We start from the raw sequence: 22,500 nt of genomic DNA on the forward strand, positions 1-22,500 counted from the left end.
CAGCCTGGATGCGCCCGATCTCATCTGATCTCGGAAGCTAAGCAGGGTCGGGCCTGGTTAGTACTTGGATGGGAGACCGCCTGGGAATACCAGGTGCTGTAAGCTTTTTCAACCAGCAGAGAACGCCCTCGCTTAATCTACCCACACATATTTCAACGTGGTAACAGCGACAGCTCACGTCCTAAAGTGTTTTGCACATGGTTAAGGCACTTTAACTCCAACAAATAAGCGCTTCTAAATTATTATCAACAACAAATCAATGACTTATATTATATGACTTATCTTCAACTCCATATAAGAGGTATTTCAAGCTGCAGCTTCAGCTTATGGCCATACCAGCCTGGAAGCGCCCGATCTCGTCTTATCTCGGAAGCTAAGCAGGGTCGGGCCTGGTTAGTACTTGGATGGAAGACCGCCTGGGAATACCAGGTGCTGTAAGCTTTTTCAACCAGCAGAGAACGCTCTCGCTTAATCTACCCACACATATTTCAACGTGGTAACAGCGACAGCTCACGTCCTAAAGTGTTTTGCACATGGTTAAGGCACTTTAACTCCAACAAATAAAACCAACAAATCAATGACTTATATTCTATGACTTATCTTCAACTCCATATAAGAGGTATTTCAAGCTGCAGCTTCTCCTTACGGCCATACCAGCCTGGATGCGCCCGATCTCGTCTGATCTCGGAAGCTAAGCCGGGTCGGGCCTGGTTAGTACTTGGATGGGAGACCGCCTGGGAATACCAGGTGCTGTAAGCTTTTTCAACCAGCAGAGAACGCTCTCGCTTAATCTACCCACACATATTTCAACGTGGTAACAGCGACAGCTCATGTCCTAAAGTGTTTTGCACATGGTTAAGGCACTTTAACTCCAACAAATAAAACCAACAAATCAATGACTTATATTCTATGACTTATCTTCAACTCCATATAAGAGGTATTTCAAGCTGTAACTTCTGCTTGCGGCCATACCAGCCTGGATGCGCCCGATCTCGTCTGATCTTGGAAGCTAAGCAGGGTCGGGCCTGGTTAGTACTTGGATGGGAGACCGCCTGGGAATACCAGGTTCTGTAAGCTTTTTCAACCAGCAGAGAACGCTCTCGCTTAATCTACCCACACATATTTCAACGTGGTAACAGCGACAGCTCACGTCCTAAAGTGTTTTGCACATGGTTAAGGCACTTTAACTCCAACAAATAAAACCAACAAATCAATGACTTATATTCTATGACTTATCTTCAACTCCATATAAGAGGTATTTCAAGCTGCAGCTTCTGCTTACGGCCATACCAGCCTGGATGCGCCCGATCTCGTCTGATCTTGGAAGCTAAGCAGGGTCGGGCCTGGTTAGTACTTGGATGGGAGACCGCCTGGGAATACCAGGTGCTGTAAGCTTTTTCAACCAGCAGAGAACGCTCTCGCTTAATCTACCCACACAAATTTCAACGTGGTAACAGCGACAGCTCACGTCCTAAAGTGTTTTGCACATGGTTAAGGCACTTTAACTCCAACAAATAAGCGCTTCTAAATTATTATCACCAACAAATCAATGACTTATATTATATGACTTATCTTCAACTCCATATAAGAGGTATTTCAAGCAGCAGCTTCAGCTTACGGCCATACCAGCCTGGATGCGCCCGATCTCGTCTGATCTCGGAAGCTAAGCAGGGTCGGGCCTGGTTAGTACTTGGATGGGAGACCGCCTGGGAATACCAGGTGCTGTAAGCTTTTTCAACCAGCAGAGAGCGCTCTCGCTTAATCTAACCGAACATATTTCAACGTGGTAACAGCGACAGCTCACGTCCTAAAGTGTTTTGCACATGGTTAAGGCACTTTAACTCCAACAAATAAAACCAACAAATCAATGACTTATATTCTAAAACTTATCTTCAACTCCATATAAGAGGTATTTTAAGCGGCAGCTTCTGCTTACGGCCATACCAGCCTGGATGCGCCCGATCTCGTCTGATCTCGGAAGCTAAGCAGGGTCGGGCCTGGTTAATACTTGGATGGGAGACAGCCTGGGAATACCAGGTGCTGTAAGCTTTTTCAACCAGCAGAGAGCGCTCTCGCTTAATCTACCCACACAAATTTCAACGTGGTAACAGCGACAGCTCATGTCCTAAAGTGTTTTGCACATGGTTAAGGCACTTTAACTCCAACAAATAAGCGCTTCTAAATTATTATCACCAACAAATCAATGACTTATATTATATGACTTATCTTCAACTCCATATAAGAGGTATTTCAAGCAGTAGCTTCAGCTTACGCCCATACCAGCCTGGCCACGCCCTCTGACTTCCTGTTTGTGCAGGAAGAGTGACGTGGCAGTTTGGTTCATGGTGGATGAAGGAGAGACAAAGTTCAGATTGGAAAACAAACGAAAAAGGCTCAGAGAAGTGGAGAACAACAACACCTCCCCCGGCAGCAGTTGCTGCAGGGGGGCTACTCCAAGGGAGTATAAAAAAACTAAAACGGATTACTCGGTGATGAAGGTGGATAACGGACTGGACATGAGCTCAGCTATGACGGACAAAATGGAGTCGGAGGGGATCCCAAGGCAAAAGATGGCCCGCGCAATGGTCGGAGCCGGAGAGAAAGAGAAGAGAGCGGGAGAGGGGCCCGAGGCAGAGAAAGTGGAGAAAAGGAGGACGGGAGGACAACACAGCGGAGCGGTGTGGAAGGGGGCAGAGGAGGAGACGGCAGCAAGGGTGGCGGAGCCGAGAGCTGCAAAAGAATGTTGGGATCAAGCGGAAGACCAGAAAAAACTTGTAGTAAATGTGGAGATAGAGGGAGATGATGCCATCTCCCTCATGGAACTCTTGAAAGCTGTGAGTGTTACATGCGGTCGTGTCGTTGGCTGCCGAGTAAAGGCGGACAGAAAGTGGGAACTAACAATGGGCAACCCGCACGGGAAAAACAGACTGTTAGATGGTTTCAAGATAAGAGATTCGCGAGTGATCGCCTCTGAAATAATGAAGGACACGAGAGTGGTCTCATTTTTAAGTCTTCCTATTTATATCACTGATGAGCAGATTTTCACAAAGCTGGCACATTGGGGAGTAGAGCCGGTCTCACCAATCAAGAAGAGAAAATGGCCTGGCACGGACATATTCGACGGCACCAGGTTCCTGAAAGTCAGGTTCCCAGAGTCGGTGGCGGCTCTGCCGTATAGCACGAAATTTGACACGCTCGAGGGTCCGGAGTATTTCAGGATCATCCATAACAACCAAATGAGGGTGTGCAGACTGTGCCTACAGCAGGGGCACATTCTGCGGGAATGTCCTGAGTTCCTGTGTTACAAATGTAACAAACAAGGACACTATGCAAGAGAATGTGCACGCATGACGGAACGAACCGGCGGAGAGCAGGAGGAGAAGGAGGAGAAGGAGGAGACGGAGGAGTTGGTGGAGGAGAGCGAGGCAGAAAAGAAGGAGGCGGCGGAGGAAGAGGAGGAGGAGGAAGACGGAGAAGGAGAGGTTGAGAGCCTGGTGGGGGACATGGAGGAGGAAGCGGTGGAGGAATCGATGGAGGAAGCAGGGAGTGACGAGGGAGGAGATGTCGCAGAGGATGCAAAGGAGGGGAGCAGTGGAGATGAGGAGGAACGAGACGGACAAGATTGGGGTGAAGGACAAAGCAGCGGGGGGTCGCTTCCTTGTGCGCAGCAGAGAGTCACCAGGCGGGGTGGTGAGAATCCTGCTGAGACGGAGGACGTGGAGACCGGAAACGGAGCGAGGGGGATATCGAGGAAAAGATCAGGTACGAGAAAAGGGCGAGCACAGAAGAAACGTATGCACAATGAGGAAACTTCTAATATCCAGCGGTGATGGTCCGTTTCTCCTCCTTATCATGGTGTTAATGCCAATAACAGTGGCATCCATTAATGCAAACGGGCTGAGAGACAAGACGAAGTTCGAAAGCATGATAAGATTAAGTAAGGCGGATGTAATATGCTTACAAGAAACTCATTGGGATGCAGTAACGGAGCGAGACATGATAAAGCTGTGGGATGGGGAATGCTTCTCTAGCCATGGAACTAACATTGCAAGGGGAGTGGCGATTTTGTGTAAAAGGGACAGTGGAATTAAGGCCACGATGAGGGCTAAAGATGGAGAAGGAAGATGGATTAATATAGATTGTGTAGCTCAGGATGTGAATTATAATATTTTAAATGTCTATGCACCGAATACAGAAGGCGATCGCACAGCCTTCTTTAGGAAATTTTATAAAATAGCCGAAAAGTGTGATGTTATAATAGGAGATTTTAATGTGAAATTGTGTCATCTGGATATAAACGAAAGTTGTGTATGGAGACAAGATGCCTCAAGAAAGGTTCTAAATGACTTTATGATGGTTAACAACTGGTGCGACATATGGAGAGTGAAAAATCCTGATAAGAGGCAATATTCAAGGGCGCAAGTGGTTCAAGGGGTTCTAAAACGAACCAGAATTGATTTGTGCTTAACGAAGACATCGCATATACGATTATTTAATAATGTGGATTATAAATGGATACACTTAAGCGATCACGCCATACTATCATTAGAAATGGGGGAACAGGAAGAGAAAAGGGGAGGGGGGACATGGCACTTAAATGCACATCTCTTGTACGATGTGAATTATAATAGAGCCATTAGGCAACTAATTTTGAGCGTAAGCTCACAACCGGGTTTTGAAAAGAATATAATACAAGGCTGGGAGGACTTGAAGACAAAAATAAAAGGGAAATCCATACAATATGCGAAAAGGTTTCGGGCGAGACAACAGAAGAAAGAAAGAATGCTAAGAGCAGAAATCGAAAAGGTTGAGAGACAGAAAGGCTCGGAGGGGAATAAGTTAATAAGATTGCATACCGAGTTAAAAGAGTTGGAGAGGTTGAAATGCGAAGGGGCTATATTAAGGAGCAAAGCGCAGTATGCGGTGGAAGGAGAAAAAAATACCGGCTTCTTCCTGAACTTGGAAAAAAGAAGGCAAAACAAATGCTACATAGCGGAAGTGATAAATGAAAAGGGAGAGACAACAGCTGACTTTGTAGAGATCTTAGAGACAGTCCAGAATTATTATACCCATCTTTTTGAAACAGAGGGGACAGATGATGGGATAACAGAGGAGATCCTGGCAAAATGTGAGATGAAGTTAGCTGAAGAAGACACACTCATGTGCGACCAGGAGATGAAGGAAGAGGATATTGATTTGGCAATAAAACAATTAGTACTAAATAAAAGTCCAGGTAGTGATGGACTAACAGCGAATTTTTATAAACAATTCAGTGATATATTGAAACCAATATTGTTAAATTTATACAGAACAATAGAATTAACACAATCCGTGCCGGCATCTATGGCAAGAGGGATCATAACGATCATATATAAGAAAGGGGATAAACGAAATCTAGCCAATTATAGGCCTATAACACTACTAAACACGGATTACAAAATATTGATGAAAGTACTAGCAAACAGAATAAAACAGGTCGTGCACACTATCGTAGAGCCCTCTCAGGCTTATAGTGTGCCGGGAAGGGAAGTTTCAGATATTTTGAATACTGTCAGAGACACAGTAGAATTTTTGAAAACTACCAGCAAAGAGGGCATTCTGGTCTCACTGGACTTCAACAAAGCCTTTGATAGAGTCGAACACAAATTTATGTTCAAAGTTTTGGAGAGGGTGGGATTTGGAGCGCGTTTTCTCGGGTGGATTAGGTTAATGTACGCCAACGCCACTGGCAGTGTGAAGTGTAACGGGGTGGTTACCGATCCTTTTCCGCTTCGAAGGTCGGTGAGACAGGGATGTCCACTGTCCTCAATTTTGTATACAATAATCGTGGAAACACTGGGTGTCCTTATTAAAAAAGATTCAGAAATAAAAGGTATAGAATTACCTGGAGGGGAGATGTGCACCATACAACAGTTTGCTGATGATACCACGTTACTGATTAAAGACATAAATAGTGTACATAGAATAATAAACTTGGTAGAACGATATGGTAGAGCCTCAGGAGCTAAAATAAATCCAGATAAATCAGAAATCATGTTCATCAATATGAAGGGGCCGCCGCAAAATGAATTACCGGTACAATTACAAGCAGAACATATCAAAATATTGGGTACATACATTGGGGTAAACAGTGAAACGGCCAGGGACATGACATGGACTAGTATAATTAAAAGGATAGAAGCAATTTTGTGCTATTGGCGAATGAGGAACCTGAAACTCAATGGGAAGGTGGTGGTATTAAATAGCTTGGTAATGTCTAAAATATATTATGCACTCACGGTGATAGATCTACCCTTATGGGCACTAAACAAACTAAATGAGATTATGACAGTTTTCTTGTGGGGGACAACGGTGGGGAAAATCGCAAGAAAAACATTAATAGGGAAATATGAAGAGGGAGGGCTAAAATTACTAGACATAGAAAGTAAGAAAAATGCTTTCAGGATTAAATTGGTCAGAAAATATCTGTACGATGACACGGCTTACGGCTGGAAGGGTCTTATGCAGTTTTTTTTAAATCGAGTGCTCGGAATAGGAGATTTTGTCCTGCTTATGAAACCGAAGAGGCCGATGACAGCGGGAGTCCCATTATTTTATAGGGAGGTCCTCGAAGCACAAGCTGGCTTCCTGGAGCATATAGAATATGGGGCGAATTCTATAAGCCTAATAAGAGAACTGCCGATATTTTTAAATAAATATATAAAGAAAGAAAATAAAATGTTGTATAATAACAAAATGATAAGAGCTGGACTAGTACAGCTGAAAGATATAATGTATGAATTTGTGCCCGGTTTTTTGCCGACGCAGGCCGTGGTGGATAGTATAAGGGAAGTTGATTATAATTCAACATACACGGTCATAGAGAATTATTATAAGACTATTCAGAGAAGTATCCCACAACAATGGAGAAGGCTGATAGAAACAGGTACAGCTAGAGATAGGACGAGCAAACTCCCAGAGCTGGGAATTAAGCGAGAGGGGGAAAACAAGAGCTTCAGTCTGATCTCCTGCAAGGAAATCTACGAGCGTTTTTTAGTGAACGTCACGAAATCACCGGCCTCCTTGTCGTATTGGAGCAAGGTCTTTCCACAGAAAGAGGGGTGGAAAATATGGGAGAAATGGAAGATACAGGGTAACAGCATCGAGGCTGAGGACAATGATTTCAAAATAAGACACAATAAAATTTTTACTAATGTGGTTTTACATCAACTGGATAAAGCTGTAGACAGAGATTGTGATGTTTGTGGCTTATTGCCGGAAACGCTGATGCATATGTTTGATATTTGTCCTGAGTTATCTGGCTTTTTTGGGTTATTGAAGAAATGTCTAATAGAAAAATTGGGAATGGTGTGGGACGGAAGGGATTCATGGGAGTTTTTTCTTTTATTTGGAAACTGGCAATACAGTAAAATTAGAAACGAAATGCTGTGCAGATTTATGTTGAGCCATGCACGATGGGCAATAAGGGCACGAAGAAACAAGGCACATTACGAACGAAGGGTTATTGCAATATGGCCGATTTTTCAAAACATAGTGAAGAAACAGATTCGATACAGGTTGATACATGGGGTAGACCATTTTGAACGACTGTATGTGAAGGATGCCAATCTCCTATCCCTTGATAAAGAAAAGAGGATTGTGTGGAATTGGTAGCTCTTTTTGGACTGTGTAGTTGGGAAATTGTGTGTTATAAAAAAAAAAAAAAAAAAAAAAAAATTGGCTACTTCATCTTTTGAAAATTGTGCACAGTGATCATATAGTTGGAATGATTTTTCACCCTGTGGGATGGCTGAACGAATGATGCTGGGTTTTGAAATGCCACTATGTGCAAATCAGGTTTGTTTTTGTAATTCGAGTGCTGATGTTGTTTTTCTTTTCTTTTGAAAAAAGGACCTGAGTGTAAATGTCACAGAGAGAGGAAAATGTGTTGGAAATGGATACTGTAAACAAAAATATATTTTTTTTGTAAATATATTTTCATAATAAAAGACAAAAAAAAAAAAAAAAAAAAAAGATGCGCCCGATCTCGTCTGATCTCGGAAGCTAAGCAGGGTCGGGCCTGGTTAGTACTTGGATGGGAGACCGCCTGGGAATACCAGGTGCTGTAAGCTTTTTCAACCAGCAGAGAGCGCTCTCGCTTCATCTACCCACACAAATTTCAACGTGGTAACAGCGACAGCTCTCGTCCTAAAGTGTTTTGCACATGGTTAAGGCACTTTAACTCCAACAAATAAGCGCTTCTAAATTATTATCACCAACAAATCAATGACTTATATTATATGACTTATCTTCAACTCCATATAAGAGGTATTTCAAGCTGCAGCTTCAGCTTACGGCCATACCAGCCTGGATGCGCCCGATCTCGTCTGATCTCGGAAGCTAAGCAGGGTCGGGCCTGGTTAGTACTTGGATGGGAGACCGCCTGGGAATACCAGGTGCTGTAAGCTTTTTCAACCAGCAGAGAACGCTCTCGCTTAATCTACCCACACATATTTCAACGTGGTAACAGCGACAGCTCACGTCCTAAAGTGTTTTGCACATGGTTAAGGCACTTTAACTCCAACAAATAAAACCAACAAATCAATGACTTATATTCTATGACTTATCTTAGACTCCATATAAGAGGTATTTCAAGCTGCACCTTCAGCTTACGGCCATACCAGCCTGGATGCGCCCGATCTCGTCTGATCTCGGAAGCTAAGCAGGGTCGGGCCTGGTTACTACTTGGATGGGAGACCGCCTGGGAATAGCAGGTGCTGTAAGCTTTTTCAACCAGCAGAGAACGCTCTCGCTTAATCTACCCACACATATTTCAACGTGGTAACAGCGACAGCTCACGTCCTAAAGTGTTTTGCACATGGTTAAGGCACTTTAACTCCAACAAATAAGCGCTTCTAAATTATTATCACCAACAAATCAATGACTTGTATTATATGACTTATCTTCAACTCCATATAAGAAGTATTTCAAGCTGCAGCTTCAGCTTACGGCCATACCAGCCTGGATGCGAGCGATCTCGTCTGATCTCGGAAGCTAAGCAGGGTCGGGCCTGGTTAGTACTTGGATGGGAGACCGCCTGGGAATACCAGGTGCTGTAAGCTTTTTCAACCAGCAGAGAGCACTCTCGCTTAATCTACCCACACATATTTCAACGTGGTAACAGCGACAGCTCACGTCCTAAAGTGTTTTGCACATGGTTAAGGCACTTTAACTCCAACAAATAAGCGCTTCTAAATTATTATCACCAACAAATCAATGACTTGTATTATATGACTTATCTTCAACTCCATATAAGAAGTATTTCAAGCTGCAGCTTCAGCTTACGGCCATACCAGCCTGGATGCGCCCGATCTCGTCTGATCTCGGAAGCTAAGCAGGGTCGGGCCTGGTTAGTACTTGGATGGGAGACCGCCTGGGAATACCAGGTGCTGTAAGCTTTTTCAACCAGCAGAGAACGCTCTCGCTTAATCTACCCACACATATTTCAACGTGGTAACAGCGACAGCTCACGTCCTAAAGTGTTATGCACATGGTTAAGGCACTTTAACTCCAACAAATAAAACCAACAAATCAATGACTTATATTCTATGACTTATCTTCAACTCCATATAAGAAGTATTTCAAGCAGGAGCTTCTGCTTACGGCCATACCAGCCTGGATGCGCCCGATCTCGTCTGATCTTTCGGAAGCTAAGCAGGGTTGGGCCTGGTTAGTACTTGGATGGGAGACCGCCTGGGAATACCAGGTGCTGTAAGCTTATTCAACCAGCAGAGAATGCTCTCGCTTAATCTACCCACACATATTTCAACGTGGTAACAGCGACAGCTCACGTCCTAAAGTGTTTTGCACATGGTTAAGGCACTTTAACTCCAACAAATAAGCGCTTCTAAATTATTATCAACAACAAATCAATGACTTGTATTATATGACTTATCTTCAACTCCATATAAGAGGTATTTCAAGCAGCAGCTTCTGCTTACGGCCATACCAGCCTGGATGCGCCCGATCTCGTCTGATCTCGGAATCTAAGCAGGGTCGGGCCTGGTTAGTACTTGGATGGGAGACCGCCTGGGAATACCAGGTGCTGTAAGCTTTTTCAACCAGCAGAGAACGCTCTCGCTTAATCTACCCACACATATTTCAACGTGGTAACAGCGACAGCTCACGTCCTAAAGTGTTTTGCATATGGTTAAGGCACTTTAACTCCTACAAATAAAACCAACAAATCAATGACTTATATTCTATGACTTATCTTCAACTCCATATAAGAGGTATTTCAAGCTGCAGCTTCTGCTTACGGCCATACCAGCCTGGATGCGCCCGATCTCGTCTGATCTCGGAAGCTAAGCAGGGTCGGGCCTGGTTAGTACTTGGATGGGAGACCGCCTGGGAATACCAGGTGCTGTAAGCTTTTTCAACCAGCAGAGAGCGCTCTCGCTTAATCTACCCACACATATTTCAACGTGGTAACAGCGACAGCTCACGTCCTAAAGTGTTTTGCACATGGTTAAGGCACTTTAACTCCAACAAATAAGCGCTTCTAAATTATTATCACCAACAAATCAATGACTTGTATTATATGACTTATCTTCAACTCCATATAAGAAGTATTTCAAGCTGCAGCTTCAGCTTATGGCCACACCAGCCTGGATGCGCGCGATCTCGTCTGATCTCGGAAGCTAAGCAGGGTCGGGCCTGGTTAGTACTTGGATGGGAGACCGCCTGGGAATACCAGGTGCTGTAAGCTTTTTCAACCAGCAGAGAGCGCTGTCGCTTAATCTACCCACACACATTTCAACGTGGTAACAGCGACAGCTCACGTCCTAAAGTGTTATGCACATGGTTAAGGCACTTTAACTCCAACAAATAAAACCAACAAATCAATGACTTATATTCTATGACTTATCTTCAACTCCATATCAGAGGTATTTCAAGCTGCAGCTTCTGCTTACGGCCATACCAGCCTGGATGTGCCCGATCTTGTCTGATCTCAGAAGCTAAGCAGGGTCGGGCCTGGTTAGTACTTGGATGGGAGACCGCCTGGGAATACCAGGTGCTGTAAGCTTTTTCAACCAGCAGAGAGCGCTGTCGCTTAATCTACCCACACACATTTCAACGTGGTAACAGCGACAGCTCACGTCCTAAAGTGTTTTGCACATGGTTAAGGCACTTTAACTCCAACAAATAAGCGCTTCTAAATTATTATCACCAACAAATCAATGACTTGTATTATATGACTTATCTTCAACTCCATATAAGAAGTATTTCAAGCTGCAGCTTCAGCTTACGGCCATACCAGCCTGGATGCGCGCGATCTCGTCTGATCTCGGAAGCTAAGCAGGGTCGGGCCTGGTTAGTACTTGGATGGGAGACCGCCTGGGAATACCAGGTGCTGTAAGCTTTTTCAACCAGCAGAGAGCGCTGTCGCTTAATCTACCCACACACATTTCAACGTGGTAACAGCGACAGCTCACGTCCTAAAGTGTTTTGCACATGGTTAAGGCACTTTAACTCCAACAAATAAAACCAACAAATCAATGACTTATATTCTATGACTTATCTTCAACTCCATATAAGAGGTATTTCAAGCAGGAGCTTCTGCTTACGGCCATACCAGCCTGGATGCGCCCAATCTCGTCTGATCTCGGAAGCTAAGCAGGGTCAGGCCTGGTTAGTACTTGGATGGGAGACCGCCTGGGAATACCAGGTGCTGTAAGCATTTTCAACCAGCAGAGAGCGCTCTCGCTTAATCTACCCACACATATTTCAACGTGGTAACAGCGACAGCTCACGTCCTAAAGTGTTTTGCACATGGTTAAGGCACTTTAACTCCAACAAATAAAACCAACAAATCAATGACTTATATTCTATGACTTATCTTCAACTCCATATAAGAGGTATTTCAAGCCCCAGCTTCTGCTTACGGCCATACCAGCCTGGATGCGCCCGATCTCGTCTGATCTCGGAAGCTAAGCAGGGTCGGGCCTGGTTAGTACTTGGATGGGAGACCGCCTGGGAATACCAGGTGCTGTAAGCTTTTTCAACCAGCAGAGAACGCTCTCGCTTAATCAAATCAAATCAAATCAAATCAAACTTTATTTATATAGCACTTTTCCTACAAATAATGAAACACAAAGTGCTTAACAGAAAAAAAAAAAAAAAAAAAAAAAAAAAAAAAAAAAAAAACAAGAAAAAACAAATAAACATAAAACTTATTAATGCCCCCCCCCCCCCCCCCTCCCCTCCCCGCAGACAAAAGCACACTACAATTCACCTAAATTCCTAACACACACAGACACGCACGCAGACACATGGTGTAGACATGGCTAGGCACAGAGGATCCAGGTGAGGAAACGGTAACAGGGAGCCGTCCAGGCCAGGAGGTCTCATAGCCCGCAGCTACAAGGGGGGGGGGGCCCACAGAGACCATCCCGGCCCGGACGGATAGAGGAGTCCACACCACAGCGGTGAAGCCGTGGTGCAGAGCTCCACAACCATCCAGGCCAGAACGACCCCCAGGACGACCCCCTGCAGGCCAGAGTCACTCCCAGCATGGAGGCTCCCCATGAGGAAACACTGGAGATAAAAGCTACAAGAAAACAGGATAAAATACACTAAAGGAGTTTATAAAAAACATAAAACATACAAACATAAAATCCTAAAAGTATGTCTAGAAAGTAAGACATTAAAAACTAAAATAATAAAACAGTAAAATGTATAAAATAGACCATAAATAACAACTAAAATATTTAGATAAAACATTGAGATTAAACAAAAATAAAATACGATAAGAAAGGATAAACTAAATATAAAACAGAGCAGTAAGATTTAATAAAAATTAAAGCTGCAAGCAGCGATGAACGGGCCCTCGCACTCATGGCCACCGTCCCCCATAAGCATATCAGAAATGACACCACCCACGACTCTCTATGTCAAACCATTCAAAAGTTATAGCAGAAAATAGGGACAACCAATCAGAAGAAAGGGCGGGGCTAATTTTCACCAATTATGGTCAAGGACTCAATACCGAGTCTGATGACACCACCCATGACTCTCTATGTCAAACCATTCAAAAGTTATGGCAGAGAATAGTATTCTAGAGGGCGCTGTTGAGCCATTTTGCCACGCCCATTAATGCAAACCATGAAATATCAAATTTACCGCCAGGCCTGGCTTGGGTGCAAAATTTGGTGACTTTTGGGGAACTATCAAATATGGACCAATCAGATGAAGGGGTGCGCGCTTTTTGGCGTCTAGCGTCGCCACGGTAACACTTTTGAAAGAGAAAAGTAATGCGCGTAGTCGCAGGATGGAGACGCACATTTTGATGTATAACACACCTGGGTGCACGTTACGGTTCGGGCCGTATTAATTCTCGAAGGAATGGCATATATTGCTCCAAAATTACGCGATTAATTAGGAATGTTCAAAATGGCTGACTTCCTGTTCGGTTTCGGCCATGGCGCCAAGAGACTTTTCTTTAAGTTGCGACATGATAGAGGTGTGTACCGATTTTCGTTCATGTACGTCAAACCGTATTGTGGGGCTTGAGGCACAAAGTTTTTTTCTGTCCGAACCAATCAGATGAAGGGTGGGCGGGCTTTTTGGCGTCTAGCGTCGCCACGGTAACGCTTTTGAAAGAGAAAAGTAATGCGTGTTGTCGCAGGATGGAGACGCACATTTTGATGTATAACACACTTGGGGGCACGTTACGGTTCGGGCCGTATTAATTGCCGAAGGAATGGCATAAATTTCGCCAAAATGACAAGACTAATTCAAAATGGCCGACATCCTGTTCGGTTTCGGGCATGATGCCAAGAGACTTTTCTTTAAGTTGCGCCATGATACAGATGTGTACTGATTTTCGTGCATGTACGTCAAATCGTATCGTGGGGCTTGAGGCACAAAGTTTTCAAGGGGGCGCTGTTGAGCCATTTTACCACACCCATTAATGCAAACCATGAAATATCAAATTTTTCGCCAGGCCTGACTTGCATGCAAAATTTGGTGACTTTTTGGGCACGTTTAGGGGGGCAAAAAGGCCCTCCTTTCGTCAGAAGAAAAAAGAAAAAAAATTCCTACAGATACAATAGGGCCTTCGCACTGAAGGTGCTCGGGCCCTAATAAGGGTGAGCATAAGAAATGTAAAAGAGTTAAATGAGTCAGTTAAAAGCCTGATTAAAGAGATGGGTCTTGAGCCTCTTTTTAAAAACATCAACAGTCTCTGCGGCCCTGAGGTTCTCCGGGAGGCTGTTCCACAATCGGGGACCATAAAAACTGAATGCCGCCTCCCCGTGTGTCCTGGTTCTAACTTTTGGTATGGTTAAAAGGCCAGCACCGGAGGACCTCAGGGTCCGCGAGGGTCGATAGGGTAAAAGTAGTGCAGACAAATAAGAAGGCCCAAGACCATTAAGACACTTAAAAACTAGTAAAAGAACCTTAAAATCGATCCTGAAGCGCACAGGGAGCCAATGCAGCGATTTTAAAACAGGTGTAATGTGCTCCCGCCCTCTGGTCCTCGTCAGCACGCGTGCGGCTGAATTCTGTAATAATTGTAGGTTGTACATGTTCTTTTTAGGAAGACCAGAGAGCAGGGCGTTACAATAATCTAAACGACATGAGATAAAAGCATGCATTAGCACCTCCGTACTGGCCTGAGAGAGAAACGGGCGGACTCTGGCTATGTTCTTAAGATGGTAAAAACCGATCTTTGTTATGTTTTTAATATGTGGAATAAAAGTGAGCTCAGAGTCAAAAATCACGCCCAGATTTTTAACTGATTTTGAGGGTTTAAAATCCTGTAACTTTGGTAAAAGTTTCTCTCTCTGGCCTTCGGGACCGATGAGTAAAATCTCTGTTTTGCCCTGGTTGAGCTGTAGGAAGTTTGCTGCCATCCATGACTTGATGTCTAAAATACAGTTAAAAAGGGCATCAATTGGCCCAGTGTCATCAGGAGACACGGCGATGTACAGTTGCGTATCGTCAGCGTAACTATGGAAGCTGATGCCGTGTCTCCTGATGACGTCCCCAAGGGGCAGCATGTACAGATTAAAAAGAGTTGGACCTAAAATTGACCCTTGGGGAACCCCACACTTTAATTTATAGGTTCCTGAGGAACATGTATCCATACTTACGAAGAAACTTCGATCAGTGAGGTAGGACGTGAACCATTTAAGAACAGTACCAGAGAGGCCCACCAGGTGCTTCAGTCTGTTTAATAAAATGTGATGGTCTACTGTATCGAAGGCGGCGGTTAGATCCAGCAGAACCAAGACTGTGAGTTTTTGGTTATCTAAATTGCACCTGATGTCATTTAAAATCTTTAAAAGTGCTGTCTCTGTACTGTGGTTCATCCTAAAACCGGACTGATGAGCCTCTAAAATGTGTGTTGAGTTTAAAAATTCATTCACTTGATTAAAAACAAGTTTTTCTAAAATTTTACTTAAAAACGGTAAGTTGGATACAGGCCGGTAGTTATTTAAAACATTGGGGTCCAACCCACTCTTCTTCAGAAGGGGCTTCACCACCGCCGTTTTAAAGGCGGCGGGGAAGGCACCCGTCTGAAGAGAGCAGTTGACCAAATACAAAAGCTGTTCCTCAAAGAACCCATAGAGTGTTTTAAAAAACGGTGTGGGAATGGGGTCTAAAAGGCAGGTTGTGGGCTTTACCTTGGAGAAAACTCTACAAAGTGTCCCCGCATCAACCAAGGCAAAACTCTCCAGTGTTTCCTCAGGTAAAAGCATTGATCCAGGTGTGTTAAGAGTTAAAATCTGTTGAGATAAAAGACTGGATCTAATGTCATCAATTTTACCCCTGAAGTGGTCTGCAAAATCCTCACAGAGGGCATCTGTTGCTGTCTTATGGGATCTGTTCAGGTTTCCATTTGTTAGAAGATCTATTGTGGAGAAAAGGAATTTGGAATTGTTTTTGTTATTTAGAATTAGGTTTTTGAAATGGGCGGTTCTTGCTTTTTTAATACTGTTATTGTAGTACTTAAGGTGTTGGCAAAAAATGTCATAATGAACTGTTAATTTTGATTTCCTCCATCTTCTTTCGGCACTCCTGCAGTTTCTTTTTAGTTTCTTTATTTCCTCAGTTCTCCATGGGGGTGTAGGTTTTACGCTAATTCTTTTAGTTAAAATCGGAGCCACTGAGTCCAGCGTTGTTTTGAGTATTTTGTTAAAATTGTCAACGATAAAATCACAGGGAGCTGGTAAAATTTCTGCAGGAGTGTTCTGTAAAATCTGGATAAAATTTGCAGCCACTTCAGGAGTTAGGTTACGTTTCCTCACCGTTCTCACCGGGGCCTCCCGCTGGTTAAAACTGGTGATGTTAAAAAACACGCAAAAATGGTCAGACACAGCCAGGTCCACAACAGAGCACGCACCCAGGGACAGGCCGTAGGTTATGACCAGGTCCAGGGTGCGCCCCCTGCTGTGGGTCGGCTGTGTGACATGTTGCTTAAAATCTAGACAGTTTAAAAGGTTTAAAAATTCTCTGGATACTGGGTCTGAGATGTTGTCTAAGTGCAGATTAAAATCACCAGTTATTAAGATCCTGTTGTAAGAGGTGTGAATAATTGATAAAAGTTCAGAGAATTGGCTGATAAAACAGGTGGAGTACTGGGGGGGTCTGTAGACTGTTATGCAGAGAATTGGGGGGTTGCTAAAAACAAAAGCATGATATTCAAATGATGTGTAGCTGTTAAAAGGAACTGCATTGGATGACATAGTTGTTTTTGTTATTGATGCAGTTCCGCCCCCTCTCTTGCCCCCCCTGGTAGAAAATAGAAAGTTAAAATCTGGCGGGGAGGCCTCAGTGAGAACAACAGGTGCATCTGTGCCAAGCCATGTCTCTGTAAGGAGAATACAGTCCAGTTTCCTGTCTAAAATCAAATCATTTATAATAAAGGATTTGTTTAAAAGAGAGCGCACGTTCAGCACAGCCATCTTGATGTCTGTGCCGAACGCGCGCTCATCATGGTGCTTTAATGGAACATTAAAAACATAGCTCGATCTAAAAACACTCCTGTGCTTTGTTTTTCTGCTTGAGATGAGTGTTTTGATAATGTGGGTGTCCAGAGATTCTGGTGACCGGGGTGGTGGTGGTGCTGTACAGGTGTGTGTGGTGTTGGTGTATGTGGTGGGTGGGGGTGAGTGAGATGTGCTCCTATGTGTCTGTGTGTTAGCAGTGAGTCATGAGGTGGTGGTGCAGGACTGTACTGTCAGGTCAATGTTTACTGATAAAAGCCGTGACCCCACCTGGTTTGGGTGGAGGCCGTCATGTTTAAAAAGGTGGGGTCTGTTTAAAAAAGCCATAAAATTGTCCACATATGGGATACCTTTGTCCAGGCAGTATCCCTTCAACCACCGGTGCAGCTGGCGGAGGCGACTGGTGGTGACGTCCCCGTAGCGCGGCGGGGGAAGCGGCCCGGAAATGACCAGCCGCTTCCCCGTGTCCAGCAGGCGATCCACCATGGCCCTGAACTCCTGCTTCAGGACCTCCGACTGCCGATTTCTCAGGTCGTTGATTCCGGCCTCCAGGACCAGCGTGGAGGCCGGGCTGTGCTGATCACACAGGCGCAGGGCGGCGGACTCCACATCTTTCACCCGGGCTCCGGGTCTACCCACACATATTTCAACGTGGTAACAGCGACAGCTCACGTCCTAAAGTGTTTTGCACATGGTTAAGGCACTTTAACTCCAACAAATAAGCGCTTCTAAATTATTATCAACAACAAATCAATGACTTGTATTATATGACTTATCTTCAACTCCATATAAGAAGTATTTCAAGCGGCAGATTAAGCTTACGGCCATACCAGCCTGGATGCGCCCGATCTCGTCTGATCTCGGAATCTAAGCAGGGTCGGGCCTGGTTAGTACTTGGATGGGAGACCGCCTAGGAATACCAGGTGCTGTAAGCTTTTTCAACCAGCAGAGAACGCTCTCGCTTAATCTACCCACACATATTTCAACGTGGTAACAGCGACAGCTCACGTCCTAAAGTGTTTTGCACATGGTTAAGGCACTTTAACTCCTACAAATAAAACCAACAAATCAATGACTTATATTCTATGACTTATCTTCAACTCCATATAAGAGGTATTTCAAGCTGCAGCTTCTGCTTACGGCCATACCAGCCTGGATGCGCCCGATCTCGTCTGATCTCGGAAGCTAAGCAGGGTCGGGCCTGGTTAGTACTTGGATGGGAGACCGCCTGGGAATACCAGGTGCTGTAAGCTTTTTCAACCAGCAGAGAGCGCTCTCGCTTAATCTACCCACACACATTTCAACGTGGTAACAGCGACAGCTCACGTCCTAAAGTGTTATGCACATGGTTAAGGCACTTTAACTCCAACAAATAAAACCAACAAATCAATGACTTATATTCTATGACTTATCTTCAAATCCATATCAGAGGTATTTCAAGCTACAGCTTCTGCTTACGGCAATACCAGCCTTGATGCGCCCGATCTCGTCTGATCTCGGAAGCTAAGCAGGGTCGGGCCTGGTTAGTACTTGGATGGTAGACCGCCTGGGAATACCAGGTGCTGTAAGCTTTTTCAACCAGCAGAGAGCGCTTTCGCTTAATCTACCCACACATATTTCAACGTGGTAACAGCGACAGCTCACGTCCTAAAGTGTTTTGCACATGGTTAAGGCACTTTAACTCCTACAAATAAAACCAACAAATCAATGACTTATATTCTATGACTTATCTTCAACTCCATATAAGAGGTATTTCAAGCTGCAGCTTCTGCTTACAGCCATACCAGCCTGGATGCGCCCGATCTCGTCTGATCTCGGAAGCTAAGCAGGGTCGGGCCTGGTTAGTACTTGGATGGGAGACCGCCTGGGAATACCAGGTGCTGTAAGCTTTTTCAACCAGCAGAGAGCGCTCTCGCTTATTCTACCCACACATATTTCAACGTGGTAACAGCGACAGCTCACGTCCTAAAGTGTTTTGCACATGGTTAAGGCACTTTAACTCCAACAAATAAAACCAACAAATCAATGACTTATATTATATGACTTATCTTCAACTCCATATAAGAGGTATTTCAAGCTGCAGCTTCTGCTTACGGCCATACCAGCCTGGATGCGCCCGATCTCGTCTGATCTCGGAAGCTAAGCAGGGTCGGGCCTGGTTAGTACTTGGATGAGAGACCGCCTGGGAATACCAGGTGCCGTAAGCTTTTTCAACCAGCAGAGAGCGCTGTCGCTTAATCTACCCACACACATTTCAACGTGGTAACAGCGACAGCTCACGTCCTAAAGTGTTTTGCACATGGTTAAGGCACTTTAACTCCAACAAATAAGCGCTTCTAAATTATTATCACCAACAAATCAATGACTTGTATTATATGACTTATCTTCAACTCCATATAAGAAGTATTTCAAGCTGCAGCTTCAGCTTACGGCCATACCAGCCTGGATGCGCGCGATCTCGTCTGATCTCGGAAGCTAAGCAGGGTCGGGCCTGGTTAGTACTTGGATGGGAGACCGCCTGGGAATACCAGGTGCTGTAAGCTTTTTCAACCAGCAGAGAACGCTCTCGCTTAATCTACCCACACATATTTCAACGTGGTAACAGCGACAGCTCACGTCCTAAAGTGTTTTGCACATGGTTAAGGCACTTTAACTCCAACAAATAAAACCAACAAATCAATGACTTATATTCTATGACTTATCTTCAACTCCATATAAGAGGTATTTCAAGCTGCAACTTCTGCTTATGGTCATACCAGCCTGGATGCGCCCGATCTCTTCTGATCTCGGAAGCTAAGCAGGGTCGGGCCTGGTTAGTACTTGGATGGGAGACCGCCTGGGAATACCAGGTGCTGTAAGCTTTTTCAACCAGCAGAGAACGCTCTCGCTTAATCTACCCACTCATATTTCAACGTGGTAACAGCGACAGCTCACGTCCTAAACTGTTTTGCACATGGTTAAGGCACTTTAACTCCAACAAATAAGCGCTTCTAAATTATTATCACCAACAAATCAATGACTTGTATTATATGACTTATCTTCAACTCCATATAAGAAGTATTTCAAGCTGCAGCTTCAGCTTGCGGCCATACCAGCCTGGATGCCCCCGATCTCGTCTGATCTCGGAAGCTAAGCAGGGTCGGGCCTGGTTAGTACTTGGATGGGAGACCGCCTGGGAATACCAGGTGCTGTAAGCTTTTTCAAACAGCAGAGAACGCTCTCGCTTAATCTACCCACACATATTTCAACGTGGTAACAGCGACAGCTCACGTCCTAAAGTGTTTTGCACATGGTTAAGGCACTTTAACTCCAACAAATAAGCGCTTTTAAATTATTATCACCAACAAATCAATGACTTGTATTATATGACTTATCTTCAACTCCATATAAGAAGTATTTCAAGCTACAGCTTCAGCTTACGGCCATACCAGCCTGGATGCGCCCGATCTCGTCTGATCTCGGAAGCTAAGCAGGGTCGGGCCTGGTTAGTACTTGGATGGGAGACCGCCTGGGAATACCAGGTGCTGTAAGCTTTTTCAACCAGCAGAGAGCGCTCTCGCTTAATCTACCCACAAATATTTCAACGTGGTAACAGCGACAGCTCACGTCCTAAAGTGTTTTGCACATGGTTAAGGCACTTTAACTCCAACAAATAAGCGCTTCTAAATTATTATCACCAACAAATCAATGACTTGTATTATATGACTTATCTTACACTCCATATAAGAAGTATTTCAAGCGGCAGCTTCAGCTTACGGCCATACCAGCCTGGATGCCCCCGATCTCGTCTGATCTCGGAAGCTAAGCAGGGTCGGGCCTGGTTAGTACTTGGATGGGAGACCGCCTGGGAATACCAGGTGCTGTAAGCTTTTTCAACCAGCAGAGAACGCTCTCGCTTAATCTACCCACACATATTTCAACGTGGTAACAGCGACAGCTCACGTCCTAAAGTGTTTTGCACATGGTTAAGGCACTTTAACTCCAACAAATAAGCGCTTCTAAATTATTATCACCAACAAATCAATGACTTGTATTATATGACTTATCTTCAACTCCATATAAGAAGTATTTCAAGCTGCAGCTTCAGCTTACGGCCATACCAGCCTGGATGCGCCCGATCTCGTCTGATCTCGGAAGCTAAGCAGGGTCGGGCCTGGTTAGTACTTGCATGGGAGACCGCCTGGGAATACCAGGTGCTGTAAGCTTTTTCAACCAGCAGAGAACGCTCTCGCTTAATCTACCCACACATATTTCAACGTGGTAACAGCGACAGCTCACGTCCTAAAGTGTTTTGCACATGGTTAAGGCACTTTAACTCCAACAAATAAGCGCTTTTAAATTATTATCACCAACAAATCAATGACTTGTATTATATGACTTATCTTCAACTCCATATAAGAAGTATTTCAAGCTACAGCTTCAGCTTACGGCCATACCAGCCTGGATGCGCCCGATCTCGTCTGATCTCGGAAGCTAAGCAGGGTCGGGCCTGGTTAGTACTTGGATGGGAGACCGCCTGGGAATACCAGGTGCTGTAAGCTTTTTCAACCAGCAGAGAGCGCTCTCGCTTAATCTACCCACAAATATTTCAACGTGGTAACAGCGACAGCTCACGTCCTAAAGTGTTTTGCACATGGTTAAGGCACTTTAACTCCAACAAATAAGCGCTTCTAAATTATTATCACCAACAAATCAATGACTTGTATTATATGACTTATCTTACACTCCATATAAGAAGTATTTCAAGCGGCAGCTTCAGCTTACGGCCATACCAGCCTGGATGCCCCCGATCTCGTCTGATCTCGGAAGCTAAGCAGGGTCGGGCCTGGTTAGTACTTGGATGGGAGACCGCCTGGGAATACCAGGTGCTGTAAGCTTTTTCAACCAGCAGAGAACGCTCTCGCTTAATCTACCCACACATATTTCAACGTGGTAACAGCGACAGCTCACGTCCTAAAGTGTTTTGCACATGGTTAAGGCACTTTAACTCCAACAAATAAGCGCTTCTAAATTATTATCACCAACAAATCAATGACTTGTATTATATGACTTATCTTCAACTCCATATAAGAAGTATTTCAAGCTGCAGCTTCAGCTTACGGCCATACCAGCCTGGATGCGCCCGATCTCGTCTGATCTCGGAAGCTAAGCAGGGTCGGGCCTGGTTAGTACTTGCATGGGAGACCGCCTGGGAATACCAGGTGCTGTAAGCTTTTTCAACCAGCAGAGAACGCTCTCGCTTAATCTACCCACACATATTTCAACGTGGTAACAGCGACAGCTCACGTCCTAAAGTGTTTTGCACATGGTTAAGGCACTTTAACTCCAACAAATAAAACCAACAAATCAATGACTTATATTCTATGACTTATCTTCAACTCCATATCAGAGGTATTTCAAGCTGCAGCTTCTGCTTACGGCCATACCAGCCTGGATGCGCCCGATCTTGTCTGATCTCGGAAGCTAAGCAGGGTCGGGCCTGGTTAGTACTTGGATGGGAGACCGCCTG

At 44.5% G+C, this 22,500-nt stretch overlaps 34 non-coding genes across 34 annotated transcripts in view; all 34 read left to right on the forward strand.

Annotated features, from left to right (window-relative positions):
- LOC133433821 (5S ribosomal RNA) overlaps nt 1-105 on the forward strand; it is a 119-nt gene extending 14 nt beyond the window's left edge. Inside the window, exon 1 of the ribosomal RNA XR_009777991.1 lies at nt 1-105. This exon is cut by the window's left edge and continues 14 nt beyond it. This is a non-coding gene — a ribosomal RNA (5S ribosomal RNA).
- Nucleotides 106-322: 217 nt separating this feature from the next.
- Nucleotides 323-441, forward strand: LOC133433619 (5S ribosomal RNA). The gene has a single exon (XR_009777820.1). It is a non-coding gene; the product is annotated as a 5S ribosomal RNA (ribosomal RNA).
- A 199-nt stretch (nt 442-640) lies between these two features.
- LOC133434168 (5S ribosomal RNA) lies at nt 641-759 on the forward strand. Its single transcript, XR_009778323.1, has one exon. It is a non-coding gene; the product is annotated as a 5S ribosomal RNA (ribosomal RNA).
- A 199-nt stretch (nt 760-958) lies between these two features.
- LOC133433604 (5S ribosomal RNA) lies at nt 959-1,077 on the forward strand. The gene has a single exon (XR_009777805.1). It is a non-coding gene; the product is annotated as a 5S ribosomal RNA (ribosomal RNA).
- A 199-nt stretch (nt 1,078-1,276) lies between these two features.
- LOC133433948 (5S ribosomal RNA) lies at nt 1,277-1,395 on the forward strand. Its single transcript, XR_009778112.1, has one exon. It is a non-coding gene; the product is annotated as a 5S ribosomal RNA (ribosomal RNA).
- A 217-nt stretch (nt 1,396-1,612) lies between these two features.
- Nucleotides 1,613-1,731, forward strand: LOC133433768 (5S ribosomal RNA). The gene has a single exon (XR_009777940.1). It is a non-coding gene; the product is annotated as a 5S ribosomal RNA (ribosomal RNA).
- Nucleotides 1,732-1,930: 199 nt separating this feature from the next.
- Nucleotides 1,931-2,049, forward strand: LOC133433618 (5S ribosomal RNA). Its single transcript, XR_009777819.1, has one exon. It is a non-coding gene; the product is annotated as a 5S ribosomal RNA (ribosomal RNA).
- A 6,279-nt stretch (nt 2,050-8,328) lies between these two features.
- On the forward strand, nt 8,329-8,447 carry LOC133433769 (5S ribosomal RNA). The gene has a single exon (XR_009777941.1). It is a non-coding gene; the product is annotated as a 5S ribosomal RNA (ribosomal RNA).
- A 199-nt stretch (nt 8,448-8,646) lies between these two features.
- On the forward strand, nt 8,647-8,765 carry LOC133434171 (5S ribosomal RNA). Its single transcript, XR_009778326.1, has one exon. It is a non-coding gene; the product is annotated as a 5S ribosomal RNA (ribosomal RNA).
- Nucleotides 8,766-8,982: 217 nt separating this feature from the next.
- LOC133434173 (5S ribosomal RNA) lies at nt 8,983-9,101 on the forward strand. Its single transcript, XR_009778328.1, has one exon. It is a non-coding gene; the product is annotated as a 5S ribosomal RNA (ribosomal RNA).
- A 217-nt stretch (nt 9,102-9,318) lies between these two features.
- Nucleotides 9,319-9,437, forward strand: LOC133433770 (5S ribosomal RNA). Its single transcript, XR_009777942.1, has one exon. It is a non-coding gene; the product is annotated as a 5S ribosomal RNA (ribosomal RNA).
- A 199-nt stretch (nt 9,438-9,636) lies between these two features.
- Nucleotides 9,637-9,757, forward strand: LOC133434206 (5S ribosomal RNA). Its single transcript, XR_009778359.1, has one exon. It is a non-coding gene; the product is annotated as a 5S ribosomal RNA (ribosomal RNA).
- Nucleotides 9,758-9,974: 217 nt separating this feature from the next.
- On the forward strand, nt 9,975-10,093 carry LOC133434029 (5S ribosomal RNA). The gene has a single exon (XR_009778189.1). It is a non-coding gene; the product is annotated as a 5S ribosomal RNA (ribosomal RNA).
- A 199-nt stretch (nt 10,094-10,292) lies between these two features.
- On the forward strand, nt 10,293-10,411 carry LOC133433771 (5S ribosomal RNA). Its single transcript, XR_009777943.1, has one exon. It is a non-coding gene; the product is annotated as a 5S ribosomal RNA (ribosomal RNA).
- A 217-nt stretch (nt 10,412-10,628) lies between these two features.
- Nucleotides 10,629-10,747, forward strand: LOC133434170 (5S ribosomal RNA). Its single transcript, XR_009778325.1, has one exon. It is a non-coding gene; the product is annotated as a 5S ribosomal RNA (ribosomal RNA).
- Nucleotides 10,748-10,946: 199 nt separating this feature from the next.
- On the forward strand, nt 10,947-11,065 carry LOC133433616 (5S ribosomal RNA). Its single transcript, XR_009777817.1, has one exon. It is a non-coding gene; the product is annotated as a 5S ribosomal RNA (ribosomal RNA).
- A 217-nt stretch (nt 11,066-11,282) lies between these two features.
- Nucleotides 11,283-11,401, forward strand: LOC133433966 (5S ribosomal RNA). Its single transcript, XR_009778129.1, has one exon. It is a non-coding gene; the product is annotated as a 5S ribosomal RNA (ribosomal RNA).
- Nucleotides 11,402-11,600: 199 nt separating this feature from the next.
- On the forward strand, nt 11,601-11,719 carry LOC133433615 (5S ribosomal RNA). Its single transcript, XR_009777816.1, has one exon. It is a non-coding gene; the product is annotated as a 5S ribosomal RNA (ribosomal RNA).
- A 199-nt stretch (nt 11,720-11,918) lies between these two features.
- LOC133433772 (5S ribosomal RNA) lies at nt 11,919-12,037 on the forward strand. Its single transcript, XR_009777944.1, has one exon. It is a non-coding gene; the product is annotated as a 5S ribosomal RNA (ribosomal RNA).
- Nucleotides 12,038-17,807: 5,770 nt separating this feature from the next.
- Nucleotides 17,808-17,926, forward strand: LOC133434161 (5S ribosomal RNA). The gene has a single exon (XR_009778317.1). It is a non-coding gene; the product is annotated as a 5S ribosomal RNA (ribosomal RNA).
- A 199-nt stretch (nt 17,927-18,125) lies between these two features.
- LOC133433773 (5S ribosomal RNA) lies at nt 18,126-18,244 on the forward strand. Its single transcript, XR_009777945.1, has one exon. It is a non-coding gene; the product is annotated as a 5S ribosomal RNA (ribosomal RNA).
- A 199-nt stretch (nt 18,245-18,443) lies between these two features.
- On the forward strand, nt 18,444-18,562 carry LOC133434142 (5S ribosomal RNA). Its single transcript, XR_009778298.1, has one exon. It is a non-coding gene; the product is annotated as a 5S ribosomal RNA (ribosomal RNA).
- Nucleotides 18,563-18,761: 199 nt separating this feature from the next.
- Nucleotides 18,762-18,880, forward strand: LOC133433791 (5S ribosomal RNA). Its single transcript, XR_009777963.1, has one exon. It is a non-coding gene; the product is annotated as a 5S ribosomal RNA (ribosomal RNA).
- Nucleotides 18,881-19,079: 199 nt separating this feature from the next.
- Nucleotides 19,080-19,198, forward strand: LOC133433994 (5S ribosomal RNA). Its single transcript, XR_009778156.1, has one exon. It is a non-coding gene; the product is annotated as a 5S ribosomal RNA (ribosomal RNA).
- A 217-nt stretch (nt 19,199-19,415) lies between these two features.
- LOC133433967 (5S ribosomal RNA) lies at nt 19,416-19,534 on the forward strand. Its single transcript, XR_009778130.1, has one exon. It is a non-coding gene; the product is annotated as a 5S ribosomal RNA (ribosomal RNA).
- Nucleotides 19,535-19,733: 199 nt separating this feature from the next.
- LOC133433989 (5S ribosomal RNA) lies at nt 19,734-19,852 on the forward strand. Its single transcript, XR_009778151.1, has one exon. It is a non-coding gene; the product is annotated as a 5S ribosomal RNA (ribosomal RNA).
- Nucleotides 19,853-20,069: 217 nt separating this feature from the next.
- On the forward strand, nt 20,070-20,188 carry LOC133433933 (5S ribosomal RNA). Its single transcript, XR_009778098.1, has one exon. It is a non-coding gene; the product is annotated as a 5S ribosomal RNA (ribosomal RNA).
- Nucleotides 20,189-20,405: 217 nt separating this feature from the next.
- On the forward strand, nt 20,406-20,524 carry LOC133433775 (5S ribosomal RNA). The gene has a single exon (XR_009777947.1). It is a non-coding gene; the product is annotated as a 5S ribosomal RNA (ribosomal RNA).
- Nucleotides 20,525-20,741: 217 nt separating this feature from the next.
- On the forward strand, nt 20,742-20,860 carry LOC133433833 (5S ribosomal RNA). The gene has a single exon (XR_009778003.1). It is a non-coding gene; the product is annotated as a 5S ribosomal RNA (ribosomal RNA).
- A 217-nt stretch (nt 20,861-21,077) lies between these two features.
- LOC133433922 (5S ribosomal RNA) lies at nt 21,078-21,196 on the forward strand. The gene has a single exon (XR_009778087.1). It is a non-coding gene; the product is annotated as a 5S ribosomal RNA (ribosomal RNA).
- A 217-nt stretch (nt 21,197-21,413) lies between these two features.
- LOC133433776 (5S ribosomal RNA) lies at nt 21,414-21,532 on the forward strand. Its single transcript, XR_009777948.1, has one exon. It is a non-coding gene; the product is annotated as a 5S ribosomal RNA (ribosomal RNA).
- Nucleotides 21,533-21,749: 217 nt separating this feature from the next.
- On the forward strand, nt 21,750-21,868 carry LOC133433834 (5S ribosomal RNA). Its single transcript, XR_009778004.1, has one exon. It is a non-coding gene; the product is annotated as a 5S ribosomal RNA (ribosomal RNA).
- A 217-nt stretch (nt 21,869-22,085) lies between these two features.
- LOC133433923 (5S ribosomal RNA) lies at nt 22,086-22,204 on the forward strand. The gene has a single exon (XR_009778088.1). It is a non-coding gene; the product is annotated as a 5S ribosomal RNA (ribosomal RNA).
- A 199-nt stretch (nt 22,205-22,403) lies between these two features.
- Nucleotides 22,404-22,500, forward strand: part of LOC133433980 (5S ribosomal RNA) — a 119-nt gene continuing 22 nt past the window's right edge. Inside the window, exon 1 of the ribosomal RNA XR_009778142.1 lies at nt 22,404-22,500. This exon is cut by the window's right edge and continues 22 nt beyond it. This is a non-coding gene — a ribosomal RNA (5S ribosomal RNA).

The sequence above is a fragment of the Cololabis saira genome, unplaced genomic scaffold (genome assembly GCF_033807715.1).
Source record: "Cololabis saira isolate AMF1-May2022 unplaced genomic scaffold, fColSai1.1 scf045, whole genome shotgun sequence".
Classification (NCBI taxonomy): domain Eukaryota; kingdom Metazoa; phylum Chordata; class Actinopteri; order Beloniformes; family Belonidae; genus Cololabis; species Cololabis saira.